Below are 12892 nucleotides of genomic sequence, written 5' to 3' on the forward strand. Positions count from 1 at the left end.
ACGTATAGTTTTTTTTTTTTTTTTTTTTTTTTTTTTTTTTTTTATCAATATTAATTTTTTTTAATCTAAAAAACAAAAGAAGTACCGTATACACACCAAAAATGTTATCATTACCTTAATTATAAACTAAATTAAACCATGACAAGCACATCCAATATTAATGATAATGATGCATTTTGAGATTAAGTGGGTTAGAAACTAATGAATTACATTACATGTAACGTTCTCCATTATCCAAACATAGTTTAATCACATAACAGCCTGCATGCCAATTAAGACAAAAGCGTGCACCTACCCAACTTATATAGTGTCTCCCTACAAAACCTAGCTAAGGCAATCGATGACTTTGATTCGTAGCGCTAGTTAGATCGTGTACTTCGTATAATATAATACTAATCCGTACTATTATTAGCGTAATACTCCGTAATAATTAGTAACTACTTTTATAATATTTCTATGATTTTTTTTCTTTTATATTTTATTAACCGATATATATTTTATGTAATGTTTTTTCATAAAACAAATTATGCAGACTTCGTTAATATTAAAATAATATACATGAGTCATTAATATAAAAGGAGCATAGGTAGGGGTTTATCTTAGTTAAGGTGGCAAGCCCTCCAACTAGTTGAGAATCAACCCTTGCCCTACTTACTTTTTTATCCCAAGATACGTCATATCTTTTCATTTTATTTTTTATTCTTTTTCGTTTGGGTAAAGAGAAGGGTCCTATTGAGTCAGAAACTGTTACAAATCCTCCCGTCTGTTTTAGCCTAGGATATGCCATATTGAGTGTATAGCCCAAATACGAGTACTATATGATTAATCACATTAATAATCCATTAGAATAGACTACTACTGTATACGAGAATGTTTAAGAGAAAGGTAGTTGTAAACAAGGGGAGGAAAATGGCTAAAACAATTCAAAGGTTACAACTCACAAACCTATTGTCTTGGAGTAGTTTTGATTTTGAAAAGGTCTAGAATCAAAACCATCATAAGGTTCAATTATCTTGCATTCTCCCTTGTTCTTTTGACCTTTCTGATTATATTTTCTTGCAATTATTAATTCTAAAGTCGCCGTGTTCGGACTTTTTTTCAAATGTGATTCAAACTTTTAAAAATTTATATTATTCATCATATTAAATTTGTGCAACTAAACATTTTAAGAAGTTTAATTTTTCGTCCAAATGGCAACTCACTTCACATTCACTTAAGCTTAATTAGTCATCGGGAATATTGTTTGATTCTTTTTAATGAGTACTCTTTTTTTTTTTGTTTTTTTTTTTTGACAAGATTTTTAATGAGTACTCAATTAAATATCAAACAGACATTATCGTCTTTATGGAGTATAATATTTATAAATTTATAATTCGAAGTAATAATGATCAAATTAATAATGTTAAAAGAAAATGAGAAGGGTATATATCATTTTGTACTGCCACATTATATAGGCACAAATACTTGTTAACTTGTTATAAAAATACAAAATGTATGCTTGGTGCAACTTATATCAATTACACAATTACTACATTTGTCAATCTATTTTATTTTAACTTTCCCCATTTATTCAAAAAGTTCTCCTAAAAAAAAGTCAAATGAAATAAGCAAAAAGGGTTGATGGAGTAATATGAGTAATGAGAGGTATGACCTGTTCTCTTACGTTGAAATTTAGTTCAGTTCAGCTCAGCTCAGTTCAGTTCAGCTCAGTTCAGTTCAGTTCAGTTCAGCTCAACTCCTAATTTCCTTCTTTTATAAAATATTCAGTTCAGTTCAGTTTAGTTTAGTTCAGTTCAGCTTAGTTCAGCTGAGTTCAGTCAATGAGAACAGACCTGTAATAGAAAAGTTCATATATTGTATTTAAGACAATCAACTCTTACGTGGGTAACTCAATCTCTAAATTTAGGTGAGTGTAATCACGGATTAATGGGATAAAGTAAATTTAAGGCAATTTATTTGCTTGACTTGTGTTTTTTGTCGGTTGATCTTGATTGCATGTTTACATATAGACTATTGTATAGGCCATTGATAACTATTTCCTTCATCACAACTTCACTCATTCATAGCTCTTAGTTGTCTAGCTTACTTTGCTACCTATTACCTAAGAAAATGTCATTTACACTAGTACAACCTTTGTATATGTGTCTTTGTAGTCACAAGCTTTTCAAATGAACCTTATATTGTAATATACTAAAATAAAATAAAACTATTTGGATTCGATATCTTTTGACATTCTTTTGGTGATTAAATGATATCTTCTAACACCTTTAATTTACATAATACAAGTTTAGAGGCTCACGCAATGCGTGCACGACTATCCCCTCCAAATTTACTTACACCATTTTTTATATTTCGTTCATAAAGTTATTTTATATACTTTACTTATTTGCATAAATGACATAATCTGTTACTCTGTATTATTTTAATTAGTTGATGTAAAAATCCATTCAAGGGATGGGCTATAAGAGAAAAGCATGTAAAAAAAAATCCTACATTTTATATATATATATATATATATATATATATATATATATATATATATATATATATATATATATATATATATATATATATATATATATATATATTTTGAAGCATTACATGGACTTAAATAAATTTCATTGTATTTATATATCATACATAATTACTAAAATAAGTTTCATTGCATGTATTTATATGAATTATATCATTTTTTTTTTAAAGAAGGTTAATGCTTTTATTAAGTCATCGTAAGAGAATCAACTAACACATATTTGTAAAATACGTGCACAATATAATATTGTTACTATTAATTAAATTATACTTCCTCCGTCCTCAATTGATAGTCACTTTTGCCATTTTTGATGACTCAAGATGTTAGTCATATTTGCTTTTTCAAATACCATTAATATTATTATTTTTTTTACCAAAATTCTCTAACATTTGCAAAAATATTTGTGCAAATTTAACCTTTCCATGTAAATTTACTTTATCATGTACTTTAATTACATTCTCTCTCTACTTTTTTGCATACCCAATGTAAATTTACTTTTTCAATGTACTTTCTTTAATTCTCCTTAATTCCCGTGATTTTTCTTTAAAAGTGACTATCAATCGGGGACAGAAGGAGTAGTATATATGTTGTGGTAAATTTATAACAATTGAAAAAAAAAACATATGCAAAATTACAAACACGAACTTTTTATAACACCAAAGTTTCAAATTTATGCTCCGTACCATCAAATAAAAAATTCTCGATTAAACTACTCGTAGTATACTTCGTATAGTCTAACATAACTACAATTGAAGGAATTATTTGACTTTAGAATTTTAAATAACTACCATGAGAGGAGTTATCTTTCTAAATTTATGGAAAAGTTAAAAATGGAAGTTATTTTTTAAAGTAAGATTTTAATTTTTTATTAGCTATAATAAGTTATTTAGAGAGGGTAAAATGGTCATTCAAAAATTCCCAACCAAAAACACCTATTCTCTTTAAATATTACTAGTACATAGACATAGATTAATAGTACGTGTTCTTTATATTTATGTTATATATCATATCGATTAAAATAACTATATATGTTTATCAACCAAGACGCAAGTTATTAAAATCAACTAATGGAAAAATATTACTCAGCTCCCTCAATTTCTAAATGATCGATCGTCCTAAATATATCAAGTACATACTACATACTAAATAATACGTAGTACTAATTAGTAATTACACTCTTATACATGTATGACAAGTTCATTACTCCTAAAAAATTATTTGTATTATTCTATAACAAATAAATCAAAATTCAAGTTTTGTATAGGATGTATTTTAATAAGGAGTGCTTTGTATAATACCAAAAATTCATATATCCATATTATTTACGTCTTTATTCTTCTCACTAAATATTTATTTAAGTACAATTCCATATTAAATACATTATATTGACTTTTTCTTTTAAAAAAAACACATTTTGTTGACTTAATGTTGGATCACGCATAGAGTTAAAAAAAAAAAAAAAAAAAAAAAAAAAAAAAAAAAAAAAAAAAAAAGAAGAAGAAGAAGATTTTGCAATTATCCAAAAAATAATAAACTACCTCTGCTCATGAAAATTCAACTCACTTAATATATATGTATTCAAAATAAAATAATTTGACTACATTTATAATTTATACAAAAAAAAATTAGCATGCGAGAAATATTAATATCAAAGATATAAGTATATTAAAAAAAAAAATTCCACATAAATATTAAATTATAAAGTGAATTGAGCTCTTAAGAATGAAAGGTGATGGAGTATATAATAAGTCAATCTTAGGTTGTATACACAAGGTATGTATAAAAAAAATTCATCAATCATGAAGCTAAACTTTTATTTAAATTAGTTGGTCCTTTAATAGAAGGAATAATATATATATATATATATATATATATATATATATATATATATATATATATATATATATATATATAAAGCATTGGGTGATTATTCCCTTATTTATATAAAAAAAATTCTTCTAATTTAAATTTAGCAAAGCAAGTTGACTATTATGGGCTTGTTGTGACTGACTGAACTGAGCTGAATTGAACTGATCTTATTGGAGTTGAACTGAACTGAATATTTTATGAGAAAAGGAAATTAAGAACTGAAATGAACTTATTAGAGCTGAACTGAAAATAATTTTAAGAGAACAGACCATAATAAGTAGTCAAAGATTATTTGTATTTAGTTTATAAAATCTACAACCCTTAAAATGTTTCACTTGTTCCCTTATGAATAGTGCTCACATGTGTGGGGTGCATGTGTGAGAAAGCTATGTGGCTTTGTTTACTTTTTTTTTTTTTTTTTTTGCCAGTGAGTTGATTGTGACCCTTCTATGAGCCTCCTGCGTCCCTCCCTCCTTTCTCAGCTTCCTGCTTTCCTCTTTGGCTCTCTCCTCTCTCAGCTTTCTCTATTTTGTAAGAGTTAATGCATGCGTTGCCAGCAAAAGCTTTGTCATCCTCTCAACTCAAAGTTTTTTTCTTTCAATTATAATGTTCTATACTTCAAAAAACCCTAATTTTTCAGGGATAAATCCCAAATTTTGAAGAAATTAAGAGAAGATGAGGCCTCAGAGATAGAAGATCCATACTATTATGGCGTGGTTAAGAAAGAAGCCGCCGAATGTGAAGGCGTTTCTTGCGGTGGTCGCTTGAATGGCGGCTCTGGTTTGCTGAACCCGGAGATCTTGTTGTTGCATGCTTGCTTTTCAAGTTCCTCACTATTCTACTGGTTTCTATTCATTTTTATTTATTTTTAAAATTTTAATTTCTGGGTTTGTTAAATTCTTTTGAAGTTCTTCCATAATAGTTTAATTATAAGCTTTGTTGTTGAAATTTATGTATGAGATATATCTCATCGTAGGTATTTTTTAAATTTTAATTTTTGTTTTTTCCAAATTTTTTAAAATTCAATTTATGAATTAATTTACTTTAATTTGATGGGAAATTTGTAAGATGCAGGCGCCACCACCGCAATCTAGAAACTCGGCGTTTTGCTACCACCAACCACCGAGTCAACTCGCCTCCTGCCGATTACAGTTGCGGGCATCTTGTTTCTCAATGGAACCCCATCATTCAATTCATCTTTGGACCCATCTCATTCAAATGGGTCTTCTTTGGAGCCCCGTATTTTCTCTCATCCGTCACATTCAAATTCAAGATTATAAAGGTATGATTATTGTTGTTGCAATTTATGTGGATTTTGTTTCTTATTTTAATTGAAATTATAAATTCTGGATTATTGAATAGATTTTCTCCAAATGCAATTATGATTGGCAATCATGGTTTAGATCCTGAAAATTAAGGTGGTATATATTGGCAATAATAGCGACCTTTATAATGGTGTTTTAAAGGTAGTGTTTTGTTCCGGTGTACAATGTACATACAATATGGTTTGATTTGCTCCGGTGAACATAGAATACGGTTTTTGATGCGGATTCAAAGAAAAATATGTGTGTGAAGAGATTTTATTTTTTAATGGTAATGGGAAGAGGCAAGTAAAAAAATGCAGTAGTTCTATTCCACATTTCCTTAGGATTGGATTTCAGAAGTGTGACAGAGTGTCATTGAATCCATTTAATAGATGATATCTTCTTTGATAGGGGGTTGTTTGCATCTTTTATCCTATGATTAAATGCTTTCTTGGCATTTTTTATCTTAAAAAACTTGCTTGGCTTGCAATTTCTCGCCTGTTCACTTTCTCTACAACCTTCAACAATGAGCCTGATTGGGTTATCGGAACCCTAATATTCTTTATTTCTTCTTTATATGTATAATTTTTTTATTTCTCTCTTCTTTTTCTTAATGGCTTCCATTGTTGTAGCACCTTCTGGGCTTTCTCATCTCCATCAAGTTTAGCTTCTAATCTAAGAAAGTTTTTTTTTAAGCTATGGCTAATCAATTTAGTTGTGACCACCGATCAAGGCAATTCGCAGGTTTTGGGCTTTCTCATCTCCATCAAGTTCAGCTTCTAATCTAAGAAAGTTTTTTTTTTAAGCTATGGCTAATCAATTTAGTTGTGACCACCGATCAAGGCAATTCGCAGGTTTTGGGCTTTCTCATCTCCATCAAGTTCAGCTTCTAATCTAAGAAAGTTTTTTTTTAAGCTATGGCTAATCAATTTAGTTGTGACCACCGATCAAGGCAATTCGCAGGTTTTGGGCTTTCTCATCTCCATCAAGTTCAGCTTCTAATCTAAGAAAGTTTTTTTTTAAGCTATGGCTAATTAATTTAGTTGTGACCACCGATCAAGGCAATTCGCAGGTTTCCAGTGTCGGAAACTTGCTCGCTTTCTCTATCTCACCTTAATATCGTCGGCCAGCCAATATGTGCTTAAAAATGTTGATTTATTTTGATAGAACTGGTTTACTTAGTGGCGCCACAGTCAACAGCACCGGTAGAGGCCAGCGAATGAGCGGTTGGGTCGGTCTTTAATTTTCGGTGGGTCGCATTGTGAGATTCTTGAAGAAGGGCGAGATGCTCAGAGGGTCGGTCCTGGTTCTCCTGTCTACCTACTCTTTCTGTTGTTCTTGAGTATCTCACTGCTAAGGTACCATTTCCTCACTCTTTCAATTTTTTGTTATATTTTCTGAATTTTGATTAAGTATATATGTAGCTTTCTGGTGATTTTTCTGGATTTATGTTTCAGTATCTAAAGCTTTGAATATTTTGAATTGAATTTGAAGTGAAATTTCTGGTTTTGAATATGATTTTTTATTTTTAGGTCTTTTTTCATTGCTAATTTTATGGCTTCAACGATTTGGGTATTTTGAAATGATCGGTCAAAGATTTTTATTTTTTTGTTACTATTCAATTGCTAATTTTTATTGGGGATTCGAATGATTGAGTGTTAGATTTGTCTATTTTTCAGGAGTTTGGTTTGTAAAAATGAATGTTGCGGTTAAATTATGTAATTGATGAAGGAATAAGTTCTTGCTTGGTTTGGAGATGAAACAAATTATTTTGATGGTTTAATTAGTGTGACATTGAGTTTATTGCTGGGATTCCATTTATTGATTTGTTAAAATGCCTAAACTTTAGCTTAATTATGCAATTGCTTAGAATGCTTCTTGCAAGATGGTTCAGAAAGGAGAAAAGAAAATTATCTTCAATGGTTTGTTAATTATTAGCTGTTGAAGAGAGTAGAATGTCTGAAATTTTGTTCTTCTGAAATTAGTTGCAATAAGATATATAACTTATAAGTGCCATGATTATTACTAGGATCACAAAAGTTGATAGAAATGTTGCCTTGTTGTCTTGGATTCAATACTTGCGATTTTTCATTTTGGGAATGATATGTTTGGGAAGTCGAGAAGGTGGGACTCGGTTATGTTTTATTCATTGTCGAATTTCAAAATCTGGGTCAGGCTTTCGGCTTGAGGAAGCAATTTGACATAAGGATGGTGACTCAACTTTCTGAAGGAAAATCTATATAATTTGCCAATCACATCTCCCTCCCCCCCCCCCTATTATCATAAAAGGATATAGTATGCATTTGTAAATCTTGTGCTTTTATAGTACACATCCATGGCCTTCAATTTCTGCTGGTGCCAAAGGCTTAATTGCTAAAATGTTAGAGAGAAATTCTAAGGCGCGTATAAGTGCTGCAGAGGCACTTGGTATGTAATTTTTTGCTCGACTAAGATTTGATGATAGGGAATTCTGACATGAAAACTGCTTTTGAATGCCCACAATTTACATATTACCTATGAATCAGAACATCCATGGTTTAAAGAAGACAATGATCTGATAGTTCTGAGAAACCTATTGACAGCGCAATTCTTATGAGAATGAAGCAGTTTAGAGCTATGAGCCTGATGCCCCTTGTTTACTTAGTTGCTGTTCTTGAGTACCTTGTTCTCTCCTCCATTGTAGCAGTATTTGAGGTAAATTTTTCTTTGTATTCTTTAAATTATCAAATATCAATTTTGTAGATTTAATTAGTCTGAACTCTTAAACCTTTACTCTTTCCTACGACTTCATAATTCTATTACATTTCATAATAAAGCACTAAAATCATTTATTTATGTATAACTCTTAATTATTGTCATCTAAAGAAGGATTTATAACCAAATGCTATTATACATTACTAAATTAAGCATTTTGTGAATAGAGTACCATATTTTCTTCTAATAAATAAATGAATTTTGTATTATTGTGATATGGTATTTTGGTTTGGTGGTTAGGGAGTTTGTTTTTCTTTTTCCATCACTTACAGAGTTACAATCTTGGAGTTGGGCCTGATTGCATTTATTAAGTAATGAAGTGCCAGCCAAAGAAATAAGAACACACTACTAAGGAATTGTTATTATGTATTATTGGGAAACAATATAAGAGACTAACCCTCATCATATTCTCGTTCTAGATCCTAACATGCCATTTTTAATTTAGATGTATATTTGTGCATTTCTTGAAGTCATTATTATCTATTTTTATTGTATGTGGGAATTGATGTGCACCAAATTTAGATTAAGCTTGCCTTTGATAAAATCCTCATCCGTGTTTAAACTCATGTGTCACTTTTGAGTTGCTAGAACTTCCATGTAAATATGTAAGTATTTCCTGGTGTTCTGGTGTTGCTCAACTTGGAGATCTTGTTTATTTATTTGGGAGAAAACATTCTTTGTACTATCCAAGGATTACCCCTGATAACGGATAAAAGCAAACATGAACAATCCCAAGTATGGTCTTAAGTATCTTAACACATCATTTTGATTGTTTCAGGCTATTAAATTGGTTTGCTTATTAATTAGAAACTCATGTGTTAAGTTTGGGGATTAGCATGTTGGGTTATCAAATTATTGTATTTCACTACTAGAAAACAGGTTGATTGCGACGGAAATTTTTCGTCGGAAACACCTTGTTTTCCGTCGCAAAACCCATTTGCGACGGAATTCCGTCGTAACCGGTTGTCGGAAAAGTTGTTGTCGGAAAAACACCCTTTTCCGACGGAATTTCCGTCGTAAATGGGTTTTCCGACGGAATTTCCGACGGATTTCAGTCCGCCGAGAACATTTTCAAGCACGGCAAAGTCCCTCGTAAAATTCCGACGGAATTGAATTCCGTCGTAAATGCCCGACGGAATTTCCGTCGGAAAATGCTTTAAAAAAAACAAAAAAAAAGCCACCGCCACGCTGTACCAGCCACCGCCACCGCAAGCCGTCACCCCTCACCACCTACCCCCACCTCACACAACCAGCAACTCACCAAGTCACCTAACCCACACCCAACCCCACCAACCGTATCACCACCCACACCAGAACCCTACCCACCAGCCACCTACACCAGATCCACCACCCCACTACCCACCTACTACCACCACCGCCACCTAACCATATTTACCACCCCACCACCCACCTAAAATCACCACAGCCACCACCAAAAATCACCACAGCCACCACCAAAAATCATCACAATCCAGAAATTAACAAAAAAATAAATAAAAAATTAAAATCAAAATTGAAAAAAACGAAATAAAACAACAAAATAAAACCCACAAATACGGTCTCCATCCAACAGCCACCACCCACCACCACCATAAATTGTAAAAAAAAATTCCAATAAAACAACAAAATAAAATCAAAATTGAAAAAAACGAAATACATACCTTAATTAGACCACACATAACCTCGAAATTGGGTTTAAGAGGCCAAATTCGACCATAAAAACTCTAGATCTAGAGTTTTCATGGTCGAATTTGACCCAAAAACCTTTGTTTTAAGCATGAAGAGAGAGAGTAAGGGCGAAATAGATGAATATTATTGTTGATGTTGATGCCGACGATGGTGTTGTTGATGTTGGTGTTGTTCGTTGTTCGTTGTTGATGGCGGCTATGGTGGGAGATTTGAGGGGAAAGTAGAGTAGAGGAGAGATAGAGAAGGAGAACGAGTGAGATTCAGAGAACGAAAGAAGGAGAACGAGTGAGAACGAATTGAAAGAGAATCAGAGAGAGGAGTGAGAACGAATTGAAAGAGAAGGGGAGGAGAGAGAAGAGGAAAGATAAGGAGGAGAAGAGGCGGAAAAGAGAGGAGTGTTATTCTAGGGTTGATTTTTTTTAAAAAAAAAAAAAAAAAATAAAAAAAAAATTCCGACGGAAAATTCCGTCGGAAAAAGTAATTTCCTACGGAAATATCCGTCGGAAAGCCCATATATTACGACGGATTTTAATTCCGTCGGAAATTTCGTACTTTCCGACGGATTTTCTTGTCCGTCGGAACGGTTCCGTCGGAATTAAGCTGTTTTCTAGTAGTGTTTGTTTAAATATGTTTGCTCCTTTCTACAATATTTTTTTTAAACCCCTTTTTAGTAATCTTTATTGTTTATTTTAGAGGTTGTGGATATGAGGAGAAGAAAAGCAAGGGATAATACTAGGAGAGGCGGCTATGCTAAGTATCTTAAATTTTCTAATTTTTTTACTTTTAATTTTCGTGTTATTGAAATTGATTGTTTGGGCTTTTTATAATTTAATTTTATATTTTTGGTTATTGATCTTTAGTCAACTTATTGATGAAGAGCACCCTTTGCTGAATTATTTGCAAGAATTGATGCAGTGGACTAGGAGAGGCGGCTATGCTAAGTATCTTAATTTTTTACAATTTTAGCAAATTTGTATCGCCTTATTTAAATTTCCTTATTTCAATTTATTTTACAATTTTATCTAAATATTTGAAATTTAGATAAATGCTCTTTATCAAGTAGCTTTTAATTTAAGGGACATATGGCTATTAGGGAAGAGCTCTTTCGGCGTCACATTGCTACTGATCATTTGTGTCCTTGCTACAGCCTGGTGGGGGAGTCCGTGAATCATGTCCTTTTCGAATGCACAAAGGCTAAAGAGGTATGGGCGAGTAGTAACTTTCAAGCTCTGATTGATGAAGCTCCTGTAGGTTCTTTTATGGATAATTGTTGTGGTTTAACAGCAAATTTGAGAAATAGGAATTCCGTATATTGCTTGCTCTGGCCTGGTCTAATTGGTATTGCAGGAACAAATTTTTTCATGAGCAACAGTCCCTAAATGTTGTCTACACAGCAGCGAGTTTTGCTAAACTTCTGTCTGATTATTGCTCCTACGCTAAGCGAGTCTTTGTAAAGCATGCTGCCCCTGCTGCCCCTATGGTCAGCTCTTGGACGAACCCTCCAGCTGGGGTTACCAAGATCAATATTGATGCCCATATTACTGGGTCGTTTGCTTCGGTTGGGGCTGTGGCTCGAAATGAAAATGGTGGTTTGTGTGGGCTGCTGTCAGACGACTGGAAGGAAAATGGATGTGGAAAGTGCTGAAGCTTTTGCTGCTGTTAGATTCGGTTTACAGCAAGCTAGCAGATGGGGTAGCAGGAACAACAGCTTGAGTTTCTCTCCTCTATGGCTAATTTATGATGATATTAGTGGTTTGATTTTTGTTACTTTTCACATGTCAAGAGAGTAGGCAATGTGGTGGATCATCTCGTTGCGAGGTGGGACACCCGTGGTAGTACGGAGTTAGTTTGTATGAACTCCTTTCCCCAAAGCTTAATTACTTTGTCGGAGAGCGATACTTAATAAATAGCCTGCTATCTTGCTTTAAAAAAAAAGTAGCTTTAATGTTTTAGAATACGTGCGATATTGACTAGGAACATTCCTAGCCTTATTTTGAGCTTAATTTTTTTTTTGTTGGGTAATCACTTACATGTTAATTCGCTATTGTTTGTAGTCCTATTAACTTTTATTATTGTGTATAAAAATCGTTACAAACAAACTAATATGAGATTTAAACAATAAAACACCCCATAACATAGTCTAAATAAAATCTCAAACCCAATTCCTTAAATAGTTAAGCAATTTTGTTCTATCGGCATAATTCTATTTATCGACATCTATGTTCACTAATTAATTTACGTTTATTTTAATGTCTATTAAGAAAGCAAACATACTAGCCAAAAAAAGTCACACTTTCGGCCTCGCTCACTAGCATCACTACATTGCTTCGCGCGCAACGCGCGCGCGTGTGCAACCCTAGTAAGAATAAAGTTTCCTTAAAAAAGACACTTTAGAATGTAGTTGACTATTCATAGGTCAAAAAGATACGAAGTACTACTTATGTTTAATATTAATTGCAACTTAACAATATTTTTTAATTGCATAATTAATCAGCCAAAGTTGCAAAAAATATAATGCGAAGGTAGTATAATTTGACCCGATCTGAAATACCGACTCAAACCCGAATATTAACCGATCCATTTAAACCCGAAAAAATGGTGACCCAAACCCGACCTGAACCAAACTGAAACCAACCCTAGACCCGAGTGTGTGAGACCCAAACCCGAACATGAACTGACCTGGAGATGACCCAACCCGAATGTAACTCGTAAATTATTGACCTGAACCGAAATTGACCCAAAC

At 32.4% G+C, this 12892-nt stretch overlaps 1 long non-coding RNA gene across 5 annotated transcripts; it reads left to right on the top strand.

The window, feature by feature from the left end:
- The first annotated feature begins 4836 nt into the window (after positions 1-4836).
- LOC145628800 (uncharacterized) lies at positions 4837-12084 on the top strand. 5 transcript variants are annotated; one of them, XR_014111490.1, is made up of 4 exons: positions 4837-5246; positions 5471-7064; positions 8289-8400; positions 10843-12084. It is a non-coding gene; the product is annotated as an uncharacterized LOC145628800 (long non-coding RNA). The 5 variants fall into 5 exon arrangements; XR_014111489.1 differs by having other exon boundaries at positions 5471-8400; XR_014111488.1 differs by having other exon boundaries at positions 8289-12084.
- Positions 12085-12892: the final 808 nt, after the last annotated feature.

This window comes from Chenopodium album, chromosome 4 (genome assembly GCF_948465745.1).
Source record: "Chenopodium album chromosome 4, dcCheAlbu1.1, whole genome shotgun sequence".
In the NCBI taxonomy this organism is placed as follows: Eukaryota; Viridiplantae; Streptophyta; class Magnoliopsida; order Caryophyllales; family Amaranthaceae; genus Chenopodium; species Chenopodium album.